Source organism: Anser cygnoides, chromosome 14 (genome assembly GCF_040182565.1).
Source record: "Anser cygnoides isolate HZ-2024a breed goose chromosome 14, Taihu_goose_T2T_genome, whole genome shotgun sequence".
Lineage (NCBI taxonomy): Eukaryota > Metazoa > Chordata > Aves > Anseriformes > Anatidae > Anser > Anser cygnoides.
The window spans coordinates 11118692-11138616 of record NC_089886.1 but is presented as its reverse complement, the minus strand read 5'-3'; the positions used below and the strand labels follow the sequence as shown (position 1 = coordinate 11138616).

Here is a 19925-nt window from a genome sequence, read left to right as displayed (position 1 = left end):
ATCTTTTTCTCTTAAATCTCCTTTATATCTCAAGAAGCGGGGGCATTTCTCCCAAAACTGGCCATCTTGATAAACTAGCAGGCATGAGCACTCACAGCTCTTTGTCTAGTATGCCTTTTTTTTTTTTTTTTTCCTCAGATTCTTTCCAAATCTGCCTTGAAAACTGGCATGTAGCTACTTTTTTGATGCCACGTCCTGCTGTGTTTCCAGTGTTCGTCTCAGATTGGAAAGCGCGTGATCTTGCTTATCTGTTGTACTTTTATGCAGGAGGAACACAATGGGTAAGGAGACACTTAGACAATAATGTCTGTTAGACGCTTTACCAACCCAAATGGTCGCTGAATGGACATCTGGTGATTTGCATTGGCTTTTGGCAGGAAGGCTGTTGCCTTTGGAAGTCAGCAGGTGTCCCTTGGATGGAGCCACAGTCGCTGAAATTTTCATCTCTTGCCTTTGTCCAAGCTGAAATCTGCTCCTGCCTCTCCCCGAAGCCTGAGCCAGGGCTGTGCGGTGGTGCCCCAGTGCCTTGCCCCACATTGTCACCTGCCGTGATGCTGTCCTGCCAGCCTGTCTGACGCAGTATTGCCTGCTCTGACCAAAATCCCTGACGGCACTGCTCCCCGTGCTGCTGTGGGAGCTCCCACCCCGCAGCTGGTGCCGTGCTCGTGCTGGCACAGAGGCTTCAGCGAGGCTGTGCCTGGTGGAGCTGTGCTGCCGCCACCTCCAGAGCACTGAGGCAGTTCCTATGGCCTCCCAAATCCCCTGATGCCCCAGTGCCAATTTGGCATTGAATTTGAGGTCAATCTGCACGCAACTGCCTTGCAAGGTGACCGAGCTAGCCTGGGCCTTTGTTACTCTCTGCAAATTCGCACTACCTGCGGTGTCACCCCCGGGCATAACCCCAACCCCTCAGTAGTGGCTCTGACAGGTTGGCTCTTTCACTTGCTTTTCTGATCTGCAGGCTTTAGTATGACAATTCTTGCCATGGTCTCTGTACAGGAACCGTATGCACATCATTCTCCACTGTCATCTTTTTCTCAGCACCACCCACAGACCTTTCCTTGCAGTTATTTTCCCTTTTTCCTTCTATCTCTGCATAGTCTCTGGATGCATTTCACTTCTTTCCCTGAGGTTTCCCCTGCTGGGCTGTGGCATATCGCAGAGCTCACCTCGCCCAGCACGCCTGCCCCGGGTGCCCTTTCTCAGACCAGCCCTGCAGCTTCCTCCCTCCTCCAACCTGGAGCGAGCAAGCACAGCTCCAAAGGCTGGGCCATCGCTCCTGCTGATGAGATGCTGGTTTCCAGCAGGCACAAAGCCTCTCCCACACCTTCCTGTCACCTCTGCAGGTGGAACATTGCAGGAGCCTTTCAGGGCTGCCAGCAGCTCAGCACGGGCAGCCTTTGCCCATTGCAGCTTGCCACGAGGCTGCTCTGCCTTCCTGGCCCCTTCCCAGTCTCGTTGCAGTCCTGCTGGCTCCGTACTCCGGAAAATGCCCAATTTCTGAACATTTCCTGTGTCGTGTCCAAAAGCTTGGTGCTTGGAAGTCGGTGTGCTGCTGTGTGCATTGTTTTCTGCATGATGTTTGTTTCTTTCCTTTTGTTTCGCTGGATTTCTTGGCTCCAGTGGTCCCTTGCCAGCCTCCTGGTGTTTTGCAACAAGTGTCCGAAGCACAGGACACTAAATCCCCTGTCCCTGGATACTTGCTTTCTCCATGGGATTGCACTGCTTGAACCATGGGGTAGGGGAAGCACTGAGAGCTTCTCAGCAGAGGACAAGGAGGTGCTCAGATGGCAGGGGAACGTGTAGGAAGCGACGGGAGGTGATTTGGACCACGGGGGAGATGGAGCAGAGACGTAAAGACAGAATAGAAAAGAGAAACGCACTTTCTTGGAAGGCTGAGTTGTCCCCCCCATCCCAGCCCCGTGTGAGTGCATGTACGCAGGGGTGTGTGAGAGAGGAGCCCAGCAATAATTAGCAGCTCATTAATATTTCCTGCTGCCCAGGCCAAAGGCCATTCCTCGTGCAGCCTCACCGACACGGCCCCGCGCTCGCAGGCATCCTGAGCCCTCCCCTGCCAAGCCACAGCTGCTGTTCCTGCCTGACCAGGGGAAATGAGCTCTTCCCTTTCCCTTCCCTTTTCGAGGGGCCTTGGCTAATGCAAAAATACACATGAACCAGGAGCAGGACAAAGGCGAGTCCCGGGGCCAGCTGCTGTTGTAAACAGAGCTTTCCTCCCCTCCCCGGGCTCTCTCTCAGCTCTCCCGGAGGTCCCGCAGCCCAGCCAGCCCAGCTCTTCCCTGCCTGGCTCTGGGTGCCCTGGCACAGGCACGTTCCTGGGGTCTGCGAGAGGAAGAGGGAAATGGCAGCAGGGAAGCAGGCAAGTGCTGGGTCACAGCTCCAGCTATTTCCCTCACAGAGCCTTTGGAAATCCCAAATCTTTCCTTGTTATTCAAATTTTTATCAACATCAGTTCTGAAAGTTGCTGCCTTGGCCTCCCCAGACACTCCACGTGTTCCTCTGTTGGCCCTAGGTCTGCTTTAGCCAGAGCTGTCTTTTAGAAAGACACCTGGTCCTCCTTTCAAAAGCCTCCCAGTAACAGTGAATCGCTCCACCCCTGTAGGTGCTGTTCTGCTATTTAATTACTCACCTTGCTTCCCACTCCGAATTTGTCTAATTTCAGTTTCCAGGCCCTGGGTCTGCCCGTGTCTTTTGCTACTTGGTTGAAGACCTTCTTACCATCACAAAGCTTTTTCCAAGCTGGCATTTATAGTCTGTAATCAAGTTACACATCTGTCTTCTCTTTTTCAAAGAAAATAGATTGAGTTTCGTTAATCTGCTCCTGCAATCCCAGGTTGCCAGGCCCTTTTTATTTTCTCCTGCACAGAGTGCACCTCGGCGAGAGCTCCAAGTGCCACATGTGCCCCGAGGGAGCTTTTTAAAGAGAGGGGAGAGAGCTTCTTTCCAAAATTGGCTGAATTTTGCTGCTCAAATTGGCATCCCGTTTGCAACTTTTGATGCCGGTCCCGTATATTAAGAAATGTGTTTAATGTTCAGTTGCACAGATTAATAAACACGACCCTTCTGTGGCTGCCTGGAGCTGGGCAGGGCGATGTGTTCATCCTGCCAGGCGCAGGCCCTCTGCCGAAGCTTTTACAGTCTAATGTAGGACGAGCTACGAGGGAAGCCGTCTACAAGGGTGGATGAAAAACCAGCAGGAGAAACGATGAAAGAGATGCCTGGGTAATGTCACCTCGCTTTGGTGGGTGGCCAGCGTCGGCTTCTGCTGCTCCTTGTGGGTGGAAAGGTGCTGGGAGCGCCGGGGAGAGCTGGCGGGGAATAGCCAGCGTCAGGCTGTGGAAGTGGAAGAAGGGGACACGGAGGGAGAATTGCTGCTGGGGACGTGCACAGAAGGATGGGAAGGATTTGAAGGACGGGAAGGGCAGCCCGGACACTGCTTTCTTGGCTCTCGCTCTGTGACAGATTGGCAGCACCAGGCAGGCAGGGCAGCAAGCACAGCTCCCAGGGACATGCCGCAGGCAGCCACGAACTCGTCAGCATCGCTTGGTGACCCACAAAAAGTACGGCTGATTTTTAACCCGATGCAGGGTGTAGGAGTTTGCAGGAGGAGAGGGGCCACCTCTATTTTTACACACCAAGGAAGGCCGCAGGAACAGCACAAGCGGTGTCGGGACGTCAGATTAATCGGTTCATCATGAAAGGCAGCGTTTCAGACAGGCAGCACCTGGGGTAGCCCTCTGCTACGCCTGCTCTCTTCCACAGCATCAGTACAAAAGCTTCACCCCAAAGAGGCCGTTCTGCATTCTCTGTGTTCGTAGGGTGGTTGCAGGCTTTCAGAAGTTGGGGTCTGCACCCGGTGGCTTGGCCCAGAAGTGGGATGGTGAGGGGCAGCAGCTAAAAATCCTGGGCAGCCTGGGGAAAAAAATAGCCAGCATTAGCAGGTGGAAGGGCAGCACGTGGCCAGGAAAAGGGGTTACCATGGCAAAGAGCAGTGGCTGCTCCGAAGGATGTCCTGGACCTCTTCCAGCGCGCAGCCCGGGCTGGAGCCCACAGCAATCCCCGTCGCTCACCGGGGCTGCTCTGCGTATGGGCCTGCACCAGGTGAGCTTCATTAATTCGGTTTGGGTAAGGTGGTAATTGCCTGTTTATGAAAACGCACAAATAAAAAAAAATGACTGAGATTTAATATCTACCCAGGAGACACGGATTGATTTTCTGCTCATCAGCCAGTCTGTAATTATTACCATGCACCTTTGTATTTCGTTTCCTAAAGAAAAGGCAATGAAAAATAAAGAGACTAGCATTAGATACCTATAACTCAATTTATGTATAATAGCTTTATTAGCTTGAAGCCTGGAACATTCTAGGAGAGTTACTTCAGCACATCCTCGAGATACAAGCACTCACTTGAGCTCTATGGGGACTAAAATCCCTGCCACACTGTCCTGGCCAGGGCAGGCTCCCAGCGCAGGCAGCAGTTTTCTGCCACCTCTCCTGGAGCAAAGCGCCTGCAAAGCTTCTGGGGTTAACGTGTCTTGAGTCTCTTTTGAGGCGTTAGACATTGTCACTTGAAAAAGTGCTCGCGTTTCAACATTTATTAGCGTGTTATCTCTGAAAGCTTGCCCCATGCTTTGCCTTTGCCTTAGGGGAACGCCGCGCCGAAGTACTTGGTGGCCCTGTCATTTCTTACGCGTGTCATGGCTTCATCGTACGTCTCGTTAGTTAATTACACGGCAGAAAAGTGAGCAGCACAAGTCAGAGCAGCCCTACAAAACGTGTGAAAATGTCAGATGAGCTCACAAAGCGGAGCCCAAGGTGCTGCCCTGGGTGAAAGCCCCACATTGGGCATCTTGTTGCTGTCATTCAGGATGAACATGGAGCACAGGTGAATGCTTGTGCCACGCCAGGACAGCTCTGGTAGGGGAAGAAAGCACCTCACAGGGCACCTGGCTGCCACCCTGTGCCCGGAGGGGACCTCCTGCCCCGGGGTGACAGCCAGCGGTGGGTGACGACTGCCCCGCTCCTGTTTTGCCATGGGCCCTCTCTGCCAAACTGCTCTCTTCTATTCATTTCTCCAAGAGGAAGGGATAAAGGGCAACGCTCCATCATTCAGCCAGAGTTTTTGCTCCACGTCAGAGGAACCAGAGGCCAAGGTTGTGTTTTTCACACACACAAAAATGACTTTTCCTAGTTGGGAGGAAGGTGAAAGCCACAAATTAATATATATGGAGCCAGAAGGTGTTATCCTGATCGCTCCGTCTGGTCGCACAGCCTCCTGCCCAGGCTTCCTCCATTTCCTACAACAGGTGTTTACATGCAGGGGGAGAGCAGAAACCTGCCCTAGGTAGATATTCAGGTTTGATTTCATAACTGCAGGAAGGTGCACTTGCGTTGGCATTCAATCTTGCCTTACTTGAGTTTCTTCCAGCCTTCACTGCTCATTAGTTTAGCTGGTCTGGGTTGTGCTAAGGGGGTCTGCAGGCACCTTGGTGTTCCCTGCGAACCTCCCTGAAGTGTGAAGGAAGCCTCGATGGGAAGGACTGGGATTATGCCTTCATTAGGGTGTGACTGCCACGGCTGCTGCCGCATCCCTGTGGCACTTATGCAGCCGCAGGACTATTTCTATGCCAGGCACTCAGGATTTTGCAGACCTCTTCTGCAAAGCCTCTTACCCTTAGCATGCAAAACACGTGCTTGGGGTGTCCAGCCCCAAGGAGCCCCTCTGCTGCCCCATCCTCCAGAAGCCAGAGCTCTGTCCGAGGCCAGACCCAGGCACCAGAGCTTCCCTCCTGCAGGGCAGGGCAGGGTGAATATCTGTGGACTGCTCAGGGACACGGAGGCAGGAGAAAGCCTCCACTGCAAGGTACAGACGGTGCTTTCTGGAATTTGCTCTGCCACGTGGGCCTCAATATTGATTTTTAAAACCCCTCTGCTGGTTATTTATTTCTGAAACCAAGCCCAGTGCCTGCAAGCTGGGCACAGCTCTAAATTTTAGGGAGTATATTGTACCTGGCTAATTTTATGGTCTGCATTGCTTTTTATCTTAGCTTGCTATTAATTTAATAGCAAATCTCTGTGTTTGTCAGTTTTGATTCCTGGGGTACCATATAATTTCGTTTGAAAATTGATTTGTGCTTTCTGATACTTCAATAAACCCATTTGGTATAAACACAGCTCTTCATTTCCCTGTGAGTACGTGGACAACAAGCATCAGCTGAGCACAAAAATAGACATTTATTTAACCAGCAAGTATAGCAAGGGGGGCGGCAGGAGCGGGGCGGATGGAGCAAGCAGCAGTCTGCTGACAGCCTTCAAACAAGGTGCGGATTTTGGTGCAAACCACCCAGCAGCTACGTCCAGGCAGGCCCCACTGGGTGCAATACCCTGCTTATCTGCTGTCTGCTGTGTGCAGGTGAGAGGATTGAGGTATCACGGGGACCCCCAGCTCCCCGGGCTGCACTGCCCAAGATGCCGTGGTGTTTCCCAGCCCCAGCATCTCTCCAGGTGGAGATGGAGCAGGTGGCTGAGCAGGAACCAAAGGAGATTGAGCCCAAGCTGGGAACAGACTTAGCTATTCATCCTGGAAGGCCACCAGGGCTCTCTGCTCCTTCTCCCCAACTGTTCCTGTTCTCCGTGCTCATCCTCCCCTTCTCATGCCCAGTTTCTTACCTGCCTCACCAGCAGTGGATCGTGGTCCCAGTAGCAGCTGCCACCTGGCAGAGAGGACAGACATTGTTCATCTTCATTCCTCTTTGCAACCAGCTTTTTCTCTGTGCTGTCCAGCAGGCACCAAGGCAGCAGCGTGGAGCATCCACAGCCCGTATCTCACTTGGAGACAAGCTGCAGGTCCGGGCTCAGCCAGCTGGCTGTGCAGCCACTGCAGCTTGTTCAGCGCACAAATAGCTCTTGAAAGCCCACAGTAACTACTAATTAAATTAATTTGATAGTTGATGTGCCATGTGCAGGCGGTGGGTGATTCACAAACAGGGCTCTTGTTAGGAGCATTGGCTCAGAAACCGCTTTCAGGCTGGGCACTGTGCGAAATATCGACGAACGCGGAGAAGAGACGCAGCACTTGCAGCCAGGAGGGCTCAGCTGAAGGCTCTGCTCCCACTCAGATAAATTCAGATAAATTCACGAGGTCTGCGCACTGTGCTGGGGCGGGCTGGCGCTTCTCTGTATGCCTCCTGGGCCACAGTTGCTGCTCAGGGGCTAACACTCAGTGCCCACCATTGGGAAGCCAGCGGCAAGATGGGCTGAAGCAAAACAGGGGGCACGCAGGTGGAGCACCTGGTGTGCCATCACACCACCCCCTTCCCAGGAAATCCTGGGAGAAGAACCAGCTTTCTGGAGGTTTTTAGCAGCAAAGATATTTTCATTCACGTGTAATTATCTTCTACGCCGTCTATGCAAAGGAACTTGCAAGGAGAGCATCAGCTTTTGCTGGCGGCTTTGCTGAGGACTTAGCTATATGGGATGCAACATCCAGCCTGCAAAAGCAGCACCTGCAGGGAAAGCAGGGCAGCATTTTAACCAGAGCACCATGGGCTAGGAGGAAACGTGCTGAAAGCTGTGCAGATGCTGTGGAGTAGGTTAGGTTAGAACACCTAACTACAGGCAATGGAAACCACCTCTGTGACTGCTTTGTAGTGCGCTAAGTCAATAGACCTCCTTTTGCTTCTGTAACACAATTCTTTAAGCCCTCCCTCAACAACCAGCAAAATGCAGTTTGTAAATGTTCTCCTTTTGTTACTTCTTTTATTTTATAAACCCATAAACCGGTATAGAGGCACACACTTTGATTACTGTATTCACTTTCTCTCCTCAGCTGTATGTTTTATTCCTTTCTTTTTCTTCCCAGTTAATGAAGCTCACTTGTATGACTGCAGATTGTGAGATTAGAGCTAGAAAAGTTTTATCTCAAATAGCTCCCAATTATCATTTAGACTTCTGTTATTTTTTGTCCTCCCAGATCAATACTGCTCTTAACTATTGCAGATTGGAGATAAGCCATCAAAATATTCTATTTCCACAAAAGATGTATGATTAGGTTGCTAGTTCCAAGTCACCAATCATTTTTATGATAATCATTTCTCTGAAGGAACTTCCTTTTTCATTTCTGAAACCTTTTTCAAGTACAAATACCAGGAAAAGCCAGCTAAAGTCAAACTTGACTTCTCATATTGTAACAGGTTGGTTCATTTTTAGGGGGTGGGGAAAAGCATTTTGAAAAATAAAGAATTTGAAAACTGATATAAAAATAAGTTCATTTCTATCTTCCAAAATGAAACGTTTATTTATTTTTTTTTGTACAAATCCATTTCTGCTGTCAGCCACAGGCTGACTGGGAGATATCTGTGTGGGAGAATGAAATTGCTCAGGCTGCACCAAGTTAATGATGTAGAGTGCGATATTCTCTTTTATTTATTTTCCTCTTTTCATCAGACAACATTTGTGCTTGTGCTTTTTTCCCCCATTCTCAAATGCTAAGGGAAATAGGTCCCCATGTGCAGCAAGGTGCCTCCTCAGCCCCGCACTGCCTTAGAGAGGGGCTGTCAAAGAAAACCCTTGGGAGTCCTTCAAAGTCTTGAAGGGGGAGCAGCCTCCAGCATACTTTCAGTGCGTTTCATCTCCCCTTTAGCTATTCCATGGCTAAATCTGCTCCCAGCAGTGCAGCCACCTCTCCGTGGGTGGCAGGCGATGCCTCTCCAGGCCAGGGATGGATGGCAATGGCATTTACTGCAGTCTGCCAGCAGGCCACAGCTGGGTGGGCACTGCCTCCAACAAGGGCTGGATCACCTTGTCCTCCCCACTGCACTGTGCTGAGCTCATTCCCACATCTGCCCTCCGTTGAGGCATCTGTTTCATGCATTCCCAAAAAACTTTGCACAGGAGGAAGCAAGGAGGTGGCAGGCTGCGGGCTGGTGACAGCAGCCTCTTTTATATAGATATAAAGTGCCTATCACCGTGTTAATAAACACTCTTTTGAACTCCTCTGATGGCAGGGGTAAGAACAGGAGTTATCCCCTTACCTCAGCTCTTCTCTTTCCAACCACTGCCCCCGTTAATGCCCCACGGAGGAGCTGAACAGAAAAGGGTGCTCGAGTGGCGGCATTACAAAATGCCTCCTCCTTTGAAATTAATTGCCTGAATTCTGACAGAACCTGTTATTAAAAGAACACCCTTGCCTACTTAATTGAGTTGTTTGTAAAGCTCTCCCAGAAACTGGAAGTCATTCCCCCTCCCTTCCTGCCCCCCCAGCTCTTTTGTTCATTTCCATCTGGGGGAAATTCATGAGAATTCATTAAAAAAATTATTTAAATATTGGCAACACAGAGCCAAAGGCAAGAGGCCTCTCAAAATATCCAAATAAAAACGGCTCTAAGGAATATTTGCTGTCAAATGGCCAGGCCAAAAAGGAGAGATAGGACAGCAAGCATAACTAAACAAACCTCAGTGTTTGCCTGTTAAGGGACTGCAGTTATACGTTCTGTGATTCACAACCCAGCTGTCTCCAGAATGATTCGAGGCAGAGAGCTTCACCCTCATGCCCTGGGTCTTTCATTTTTTAAGCAAAAACCCAGGGCTGAAGGCAGCTGGGATGCTGTGAACCTACAGATGCAACTGAAATTAAGGACACAAGGAGAAGTCAGCTCAAGGCAAGCTTTGACCGGCCATCTCCTGGCCACCACAAGGTGGGAGCAGGTTCAGAGGAGGTAACGGCCTGATCCTGGGCACTGAGCCTGGGGACCCTGCCCTGTGGCCCTTGTCCTCAGGCACTCTGCCATGGCACAAGGGGCTTTGCAGCATTTGGGCTGCGCTCGCAGTGGCCGCATCAATATTCATCCCGCTGTAAACATGACCTGCCCCTGCTGCTCGGAGTCACTTCAGACCAACAGCGCTGAATCAATGCGAATAATGATTAAATGCAATGTTCTTCAAAGCCTGCATTTAACAAGAAAGCTTGATTGGATTTACTGTTTTGAGGTTGGGTGGGTTGTTTTCAGTTACATTGCCTTTTTGTTTTTTTCTCCCCCTTGTGGAACACTGTGTCATTTTCCAAATGAAGAATTACCCTCTTGCCTTTCAATAAAAACTTCCCTCTGAAGGATTCGCATCTTCCTGCTTAATCAGACAGCTGCTATGTCACACCCCAGGCAGGCAGCACCCACCCCTGTGCCGCAGGGACAGGCACAGGGACACCAGGGGCAGGAGGGTGCCAGCTCCAGGTCAGGCCACCCAGGACAGAATCGCACACAGCCCAGCTGGGTGCTCGCCGCCCCCCGGCTCAGACAAATCCCACTGGCTCTGGCGGTGCCCAAGCCATTCTGTGTTTTTCTGGATAGATAAAAATGGTATTGACATTTGTGTCTTGGCTTCCATCAGCTGGAACAAATGGCAATTACAGAACCCAGTGCTTGCTCTGGAGAAAATTTTATGTCTTTACAGAGAAAGTCAGAAGACAAAATGCAGAAAGAAGTTATTTACTTGATGATCCCTATGGGCAGTGCTGGAAAGGCATCCCTGAAACTCCACCACAGTGCAGTTTTACCTTCTAAGTGTTGATCAAGAGTCCGTCCACCCATCCAAACACCATCCATCGATGGGTCCCAGCCTTCACAGGAGATGTCCAGAGTTAAACATGAAGGAGGAACACGCTCCATGTAGACACACCAGGATGTAATTGCTGCACACACCTGGGGCAAGTGCTGTGGCTGAACCAGGGCAGAATTTTACAGCAAACAGAGCTGCCGCTGTATTTCTCATCTTGTCTGAGGGAAAAACAACATACAAAGGCTCAACCACATGTTGTAAGGAAGGAATAACAAGGAGAGGACATAGAAGTGAAATTGCCGAGTTGCTACTAGTTAATGACAGTTCAAACGGAAGAAGTGAAATCAGACTCAGTAAAAAGTCATTGACCCTCCAGAGCACAGAAGTGCTAAGGGAAGCAGCAGAGGCCAGCAGTCCTTGGGGCTGTGTGACACCGACGTGGGGACACGGGCACGCTCACCGCGCGCTATGTGCACCAGCAGCGCCGCCACTGCTGCGTATGCGTGGGCACGAGCGTGTTGCTGCTCAGGTCCCTGCGCCCGGGAGGAGATGGACAGATTGACGTGACCCAGAGGTCCGGGGTTACATCTGGTTAGCCTCAACGAGATGAAATCCGTTTCAGGATCTCTAATGGCCCTCCTTCAGAGTGGAACGCTGGAGCCGGGATATTAAGGGCACCTGTCAGGGTTATTTTAGGAAACAGAAGCCTCCTGCCTCCCTCCCGTCTGCACTGAGCTTACGTGGTGTCAAATGAGGTCTGCTGGAGCAGGGCACTCAGTTTTGTTTTCAGTGGAAAGGCTGGATGAGAAAGTGACTTTCTGAGCCCCTCTCCAGTCACCCACAGCCCTGGACCTGACCCATTACACCAGGATAAAGGCAAGGATGAACTGGGCTCGCTCTTCCATGAAAGCTTTTTCTGGAAAGACCTCACCTCTTCTCAGGAACTGCCAGAGGCTGCGTTTCCCTCTCAGCATGAGCTGAGCTGACCTCGGGCACCTCTGCACGGGGGCTCCAGCACAGCCTGTCCCTGCAGAGCCAGCGCTGACAGGAGCGCTGCGAGCCCGGCATGCTTGGCTTGGGCCAGGATAGCCCGGGGAGAAACACGTAAGGGAGGGACAGAGTGCATTTTAAAGCAAGAGACTACAAAGCAAACATGTTAAGTGCACTGTATGGAGGAGGAACCCTTCCAGCTCAAGAAGGATCCTGCTGTGATTTGCATGGGAAATAAACCCTTGGTGGAGGAAAGTAGGTGTATGATTTCTCATCAAATGAGCGGCTCAGGCAGACAAGAACACAGTTCTCAAGATTATGTTGCAATTAATTCAGTTTAGCGTCAAAGCCTTTTTTGTGCTTGTCCCATTACCTCCTCCAAGGCTTCAGACCCAAGCTTTCTCTTTAGCAACCATACTTGCCAGTGCAGGGGAGGCCACCACCATGCAGCCAGCTCCTGCGGCAACAAGCTTGGAAGCAAGTGCTCTTCCTGACCCTCAGGGAACCAGAGGTGAGTTGCATTTCACCTACTACTTCTCATAAAGTGAGGAAAGAAACCGGGGGAAAGTAAGAAATAAGTGAAAGAAGAGGTTAGTGCTTTATTTGTGAGGTGCCTGACCAGCTCAGTAAGCCCAGAGCAGTGCTGCAGCCCTGCCATGAGCTGTGTTTGGATTTATCACCCACCTTTTGCTTTCAGCCTCCATCATCGTGCTTGCAGACTAAGGACATTCCTTCCTCTACCAGAAGAGACACAGGGAAGATGCAGGAGTGAGATTTTTCAAAACCACAAATGGTTTTTGATTGGGAACTCAAGACCACAGCCAGTCACAGTGGTGATTCAGTAACCAAGCTGCTCCCAGAGAGAACTTGATTTATGGACAGTCTGAGAGCCCTGCTTTCCAGCAACAACAGCTCCAGTGCCTGGTTTCCAGCTCTCCTTAAAGGCATCTTTAAGGGCATGAGCAGGCAACGAGAGCACCCAGAAACCACTCCTGGTTCTGGATGAGAGGCCCTTTACTGCAGTAAGACCAGGCCTTTTTCCACACTGCTCACCAGCACAGACCTAGTGTAAAAAAGCTCCTTTCTTCTTCTGTGGAGAATTTGAAGACCCATCTGTACTGCGAGTGGCTGCTGGCAGGATGGGAGGGAAGGGGGCACCAGCTGCCCAGGTATAAAGGGCTCTGCCAGAGCCTGCCCTTGGCTTGCTTCTAGTGCTGCTGGGCTGGGGAGCTGCAGGCTGGCCTGAACTATAAGGTATAACAAAGCAAATTTATTGTTCTGTGACTTCTCATTGAGTTGCTCATGTCTGCCTCTCGGCTAGATGTCCCTGATGACCCATGTTTTCCTTCGATGTGCTCCTAGTGCTGCTCACTGGAGAGCTGCCTGCAGCAGGAGCAGGGTGCTGGCTGTGCTCTGCCAGCTGCGCTGCACAGCAGGGGGTGCTGGCTCTGTGACCCTTCCTCTGGCTTTCCCACCCCAATCCAGACCATTGGGGTGTCCTTGGAGGTAGTACTGCTTCAGAACTGAATTTATCCTGGTATTTCTGCCTGGAGAGCTCTGTCCTATCTGCTGTGGGTGAGTCCTTGGTGAGTTCCTGTTGTAGGGAATCACCATCTGCATTGATTTAACTTAGTTACTGGGGAGCTGAAAAGCCTATGGCTCAGTTCCTGATGTAGTAAGTGATTCTCTTGCTTACAAATCCTGTTACATCAGCAGATGCAGTTTAGGTTGCTGAAGGCTGCACTAATCACAAATAAATGCAGTAATATATCTGTCACTGAAACTTATCCCTATGCCTGACTGTGGAAAACAAATGCATCCCAACTCTACTTCTGGAGCTAAAAGAAAACTTCCCACTCAACCCTCCTGTTGTTTTTTTCTCCTTACTTTGGCTTTGAAATCATTGAAAGGGGAGGGAAATGGGAGCACATGGAGACGCCTGTGTGGGTAAACCTCGAGCTTTCTCCACCTGCTTCTGGCAGAAGGCATCAGGGCTCTATTTGTGCCCTGCCCAGCTGTGCAGCAGCCCCAGCTCTGTGCTGGAGGGGAGGTCCGAGCACCTCTGCCTGGGCTGTGTGCCCCTGGTGCAGGAGGGACCAGGTGGCTGCAGGGTGATGGCTGCAGGCAGGCATGAAGGGCACTTCTGTCATCAGACAGACATCTGCCTGCAGGGGGACAGAGTCACGGACTCCTCCAGCAGGCGCTGCCCTGGAGAGATTAACCCCAAAAAGGGGATGGAAAAACAGCCTGACATGAACCCGCATTCTCTGCAAGCGAGTCTGGAAGGAAATTCGGGCACAGGACACAGTGAGTCAGGCTCCTTTTTCTCCCCTCTAATAATACCACCCTGAGAAGGTTCCCCTGGAGCTGGGGACTGGGTTATGTGAGGTTGCAGGGGAGGTTTCCAGGAAAAAGCAGCGCTGTAATGACTGCTGGAAAGCCTGGTCATGTCTCAGCCCTTTCGGGGTTGCAGTGGTGCTGGATTTACACCTGTGTAAGTGAGAGGTGAGATCCTGTTCGGATGTGGCTTGCCAAGATACCCTCACACCAACACCCAGGCACAAACACGTGGCTCTAGCATCCCCAAAAGGGCACTCTCCCAGCCCAGCTGCATCCCTCAGAGCTCCTGCAGAAGTCCCCACACTGGAGCTTTGCTGTTCCAGAAGAAAAGCCAGGCAGTAAACACTGGGAAAAGCTGTGACTGATGAATTTCTGCTGCAAAAAGAAATCCCTTCAGCCTGGCAGGAACTTTCTCTTAAAGTCTTTAGTCTCGGTTTCTCCCTGGGGAACAGCAATGGAGCTCATTAAGACCCCCATGACAAACAGACCTTGGTGACGTGCCTGAGGCCAGGCAAGTCTGCCAGCTCCCTGGTCCCCTCCTGGAGATGTGAGGGGATGCCTCGTGCTGCAAGTGCCACACCAGGGGACAATGTGACAGTGCCACAGGCTTGGGCTGCTGGTGAAGATAACTCCTGTCCCTTGGGGAGCTGTGTGCGCGCCACCCACCTCTGCATCTGGGAGAGAGCTGGAGAGGGCAGCCAGGCTCTGTCTGTGCTCTGCATCTATAGGAGGCACTGATGCTGGTGCATTTGCCTTGTCCTCACCTTGCTGCTATGGTCCCCAGCTTTGAGCCGAGCTAATCCCAAAGCCCACTTTATCAGCTGTATCTGATAAAGACCTTGAACAAGAGGTGCCACTTGTCCCGTCTGTCCTGGTCCTGCTCTCTTGGCTGCCTGGTGCTGCTGCTGGTGGAAGACACCTGGCTGTGGTGGGGTCACGCTCTCCCTGGGTTAAATTACTCAGCTATTGACTATGTTTGTTAGTCACATATTGACTCACCCTGCTGAAGAAAACGAGGACTGCTACAGTAACTGCTTCAGTGCTCCGTCTGTTGAAAGAAAAGCTTCTCCCCAAAAAGTTGAGTGTTCAAAAGGTCAGAAGGATGTCTCAGCATGAATCAGCCAGGAGATGCAGATCTCAGATCAAAGGGATTGTCAATCCAATTAACAGCCTGGGTTCCTGCAGTGGCAGGCTGTTTGCTTACAAAATATACTCATTCAATGTTTCATCTCCAAGTCCCAGTCCCTCTGGAAGCCTCGAGTTTTTCTTCCCATCTCCCTGCTGACCCAGACATCCCTCAGCTGGCAGGAGCAGGTCTGTTACCAAGAGTGTAAATACTTTTTTCTCTCCTTCCCCAGAGATACTGCCTTTTTTTTTTTTTTTTTTTAGTTAATTAAAACCACCCTGTTTTCTCATTGCAGCTGCCTGCCCAGACTAGAGGGAGGAAGCTCAGCGTGTCCGGCTGCAGTAGGGAATGCTGGATTTTGGATCATAAGCAGGCCATGAGCTGAGCAACTGGGGGGGAGCAGGTGGTGAAGCTCAGTACCTCTGCCTGGGGATGGGGCTCTGCTGTTGGTGATGCCTAGTGCTGCTCTGCAAAGCCTTGGCACTTCTGATAACTGATTTTTTGGCTTATCACACATAAAGACAGCATGGGATGGCTTAAAGCAGGAGGATTAACCCTGAGAAAGCAAGAGACTGGGAAATGTTGGAGGTATACAAAGGACCTCCTGAAGAGCTTGCTCCAGGTGGGTTAAAATCCACGTGCCCCACATGGAACAGCTTCTCTGAGGAAGCGAAGATGGGCTATTAATACCCTGCATCAGTGCCAGTTCCCTGGGGACGCCCAGGGTACCCATTTTAATACCCTATCAGCACATTAGGATTCATGTGGGCACAAGAGAGACTGCACCAAAGGGATGAATAGTGATGAGGCCATTATCTTATTGGGCTTCCTGGAAATGCCGATATCCCCTGTGTGGAATTAGCATAGCAAGCAGCGGTGTTGCAGGCAGCCAGGAGGACTCGCCAAGCCTCTGGGACCTCCAAGCACCCAAAGCGCTGTGGATACAGGCTCTTACTTTCTGAATCCCTCCCTGGTGGGAGATAAGGACTCACTGTGTCCTCCCTGGGCAAGGAGGTGACAGCTTGTAGGAAAGGAGGGCTTGACACCTCCTCTGCCTTATTGCCAGTACCCAGTCTCTGGTAATGGCTGTCCTGGAGGAGGATGAGCGCACAAACAAAGCAAGCTCTGGCTGAGTGCTCAAGGTTTTCCTGTTCCTCAGCCAAGTTAATAATAGAGCAGGATCCAAACCCAGAGAGCTATGTTGTACTTTAAGCTGGTCCCAGTTCCTCCAGGGGAGCCGGTAGACTGCATGCAACTGGCTGGTTCCCTGGCCTTGGGAAGGTGGGAAGGCCATGGAAAGGCAGTGCTGGTGGAGAGAAGCCCCCCTTGCATTGCTCTCTGATACCCTTGTCTGGTTAAATCTGGAAGCTCAGCCTCCCAATGGGCAGGACATTAACCCAGTAGCTCCTCATCAGCATTTAGGACAAACGTGTGGAGTTGGGACCCGGCAGTTTTTCCACCAGTCTCCTAGACAGTGCTGAGCTAAGGGAATTCATGGCAAAGAAACCTCACTTTAAAAATGTTTTCTTCCTCCACAGTTCTCCAGTCAGGTGGTTTTCTATTAAAAGTCACCCTGAGATGCAGCTGCCGGGTTCACATGGCATCACCCTGGTTGGCTCCGCAGTCCCCAGCTGTGCCGTGGCGATGCTCTGGTACATTCTGTAATTGCTAATCAGCTCTATGCAGCCCCAGGAATCAATGCTTAAATAAGCACAGGGAAGTCTGAGCTAATGAAATGGGTGTTCATTTCTATTCTGGGGCCAGGCTTGTTCTCTTCTTCCTGAGAAGTATGCTGGGTTTGTGTGCTGACGTTGAAGCAAGTGTGGCAGTTGTGAGTCCCAGATCTGCATCTGCTTAAATATTTCCCATGACACATCAACGGGGGCATCTGCAAAGAAACCAGTCTGCTGCTATCGTACCACCACCATTCATCGCTTCAGAGCTACGAGGCTCACTATTTTATGTGTGAGCATCCAGGACATGAGTGCATGTCTTATCAATCAATTACAGATGAAGAAAACGAGGGCAAAGCCATAACCATGGTCTTTCCCTATGGTTTCAAGACATTTGCTTGGGGAGAGCTGCTTTGCTCTCAGCCTCCTCATTCTCTGGACCAGCTTTATTTCTACAGCCCAACCCCACTTCTTTTGTTCAAGTCACTGTTGCCAGGTTTTGTCCATCCCATCTTTGAGCAATGCTTTTGGCTGGGAGAAACACACCTCAGCTGCTGGTGGGGCCAAGAGGTAGAGACCACCGTGTCCCCATGGAAAGGAGCAGTGATGAGGCTTCCCTCTATTCAGATGTGGTATGAGCACTACGTGAGCCAATGGTCCCCTCTCCCTGAAGCACCCAAAAAGAGGGGAGGCCTCAAGCAGATTGAAGGCTCCAGGGGATAGAAAATGTGGTGTACTTGTTCGCAGCAGGATGAAAACAACACTCGTTGAAAGCTTTCCAGGGACTTGCCCTGCCGGTGTATCTTTATTAAGGTTGTCAGCTTTGGACCTCTTCTGGCATCCGTGGGTGCCACCACATGATCTGGCTCCTATCGACAAGAAAATCCTCTCCTGTGAAGTTCCTCTGGATTGTATGGTCTGTGCAGACTGTCCCTTTTCAGTCAAGCTCCCCGATCCTAGAGAAAACACCTCCTCTCTCATCCCTGCTTCCCTCCTTCAGACCTCATATGGGGGTTATGTCTATCCCAGCCTGGTGCAGATGCAGAATCCTTCTCTTAGCATCACGTGGGGAGATCAGCCCCGCACCTTTCTGCCATCCCAGGATTGCTGCAGAATTGCAAATATCTTCCCTGCTGGTGCTGAGCCCCGAGCATCTTGCCCTGCTGGGGAGGTGTGGGTCAGCCCTTCCTGCCCCTGCCTGGGGCAGCGCTTGGTGCTGAGCCCTCTCTCCACAGCCAGCCCAGCTCCCCTGTATGTGGGGCGCATTAATCCTTCCTGCCCTCAGGCATGCTCCAGAAATAGCGCTGAGCCCCCGCCCAGCGTAGCCACAACAGCAACAGGTGCCGGGCGGTGCAGAGCGCGCCAGCCCCAGCCTGCTCCGCGTCCCAGGGGCTTTGGGGCCATTTCTGGGCAATTAGCACGAAGCTGTAGTGTGACCCGCATGTACCCCACTCTCCCCCCCCGGGCTCAGAGAGAAGAACGATGTGTTTGAGCAGCTTCCACTTGCTCCATCTCACCAAGCACTGTGGGAGCCTGCTGCAAGCCTTCCTGCAGGGCTTTCTTCCATCCCACTCTGTGGTCTCAAAAAGACGGGCAATTTCTCTTTCTTGGCAGCGTACTGGTACTCCATGACCAGGCATGTCACCGCACCAGCTGCTGGTACAGCACGGGAATTAAAACCAGGTCTGCCCTTCTCCACGCTGCAAACCCTCAGCTGGACCTCCGGCACAGCCCATGGCATTTAACGGCATCAGGAAAGAAAAATCCCCAAATGGGTTGACATACCAGGAGGCACACCATGGAAATCAATCCAGGAACAATATAATTTCTGCCTGCAGCAGGTCAACAGGTGATGGAAGTGAGGGAAACCAAGGCAGCTGCTGCACACCAGTGTCCTCAGCCCTGCTGGCCCCATCCGTGGTGCTGTGGGGGTGCTGGGGGTGTCGTGTCCTCGGGGCTGAGCACGGCATGAGGACTCGGTCACCCAGAGCTTATTTGCCAAGTGGGACTCTCAGGCTGCTCACCAAAACCTTCCTGAATTGCAGGGACCAGCATGAAGAAGTGCTCCACCACCGCCACAGGATGGAGAGCTGGAAGTGCCATTTAATGGAAACGGCCACAATCTGTGGACGAAAGGGTCTGATTCCATCAAACCCATCTCTTTTTCTCAAAAACATAAATTATGGTTTCATTTCCATAAGGGCACCTCTGAAACATGGCAAGCTTCATTTTGGGTCGATGCATTCATTTTGCTTTGGTCTTGATGATAAAAGAAAACTGAAAAATTTAATTTCCTCTTTGTTTGCTTTGTCCCTGAACGCACTTGTCTAGGCGATGCTGAGGGCTCTCCTGTTCTTCCCCTCCCCCTTCTCTGTTATTTTTAAACAAAACAAAACAAAACAAAAGACTTTCCCAACTGAGGGAGGATAGGAAAAAGCAGAACAACCTGGGGGCCGGTGCACTCTGCTTAGATTTGGAGAGGGGAAGGGGAGGAATGTGGCGATGGAGATATGGTTTTTTTATTTAAAAAAAAAAAAAAAAGTCTGATTTTTGAAACACAATTATTCACTTAAGGAAAAAAACTTTCCCCAAATATCTGCCTTGACAAGCTTGGCGTCTGTTGTGCAATTGCCCTCTGGTTCTACCCTTAGTGCACGTGCTCCCTGCAGGCAGCAGCAGCCCGTGCTCCTGCCGGGCTCGTGCAGGGGCAGTTCCCCCCGGGGGGCGCAGGGAAGGCTGGCACCGGGGGTGATGTGTGCCTCTGCCCCAGGCCCGGGGCTGGGCCACAGGCACAGAAAAGAGCAGACCAAGTGGCCGGCGTTGGTCCGACCATTTGCAAATATCTCCAGCTGAGCTACTACAAAGTGCTCGTGTAATCCTGGTAGAAAACTCGCCCCTTCGAGAGGCAGTACGTTAACTCTTAAACAAGTGGGCTGCCTTGCAGCCTGCAGCCAGGATTAACAGCAAAATGGTTAATGATTGCTTTAAATATTTTTCTACTTCTCAGTTTCAAGTCGCAACAGCCTTCAGAGAAGCAGCACTGGTAAATCAGTCTGTGCCCGGAAACGTTTTGCTGTTGTTTTTTTGTTTTAATTACCATAATTTCCATCTCTGTAACACCCCGTCTTCCTGTTTTTTGTTTCCTGCTGTCAGATGACAGCGCGGTCTGTACAGATTCACATTTTTGTTACAAATTTCACTGACAGACACGTACAAAAAGAAAA

General features: G+C 51.1%; 1 long non-coding RNA gene across 1 annotated transcript; it reads left to right on the top strand.

Annotated features, from left to right (window-relative positions):
* The first annotated feature begins 11081 nt into the window (after positions 1 to 11081).
* On the top strand, positions 11082 to 19510 carry LOC136791899 (uncharacterized). The gene is made up of 3 exons (XR_010834947.1): positions 11082 to 12073; positions 12260 to 15216; positions 15324 to 19510. It is a non-coding gene; the product is annotated as an uncharacterized lncRNA (long non-coding RNA).
* Positions 19511 to 19925: the final 415 nt, after the last annotated feature.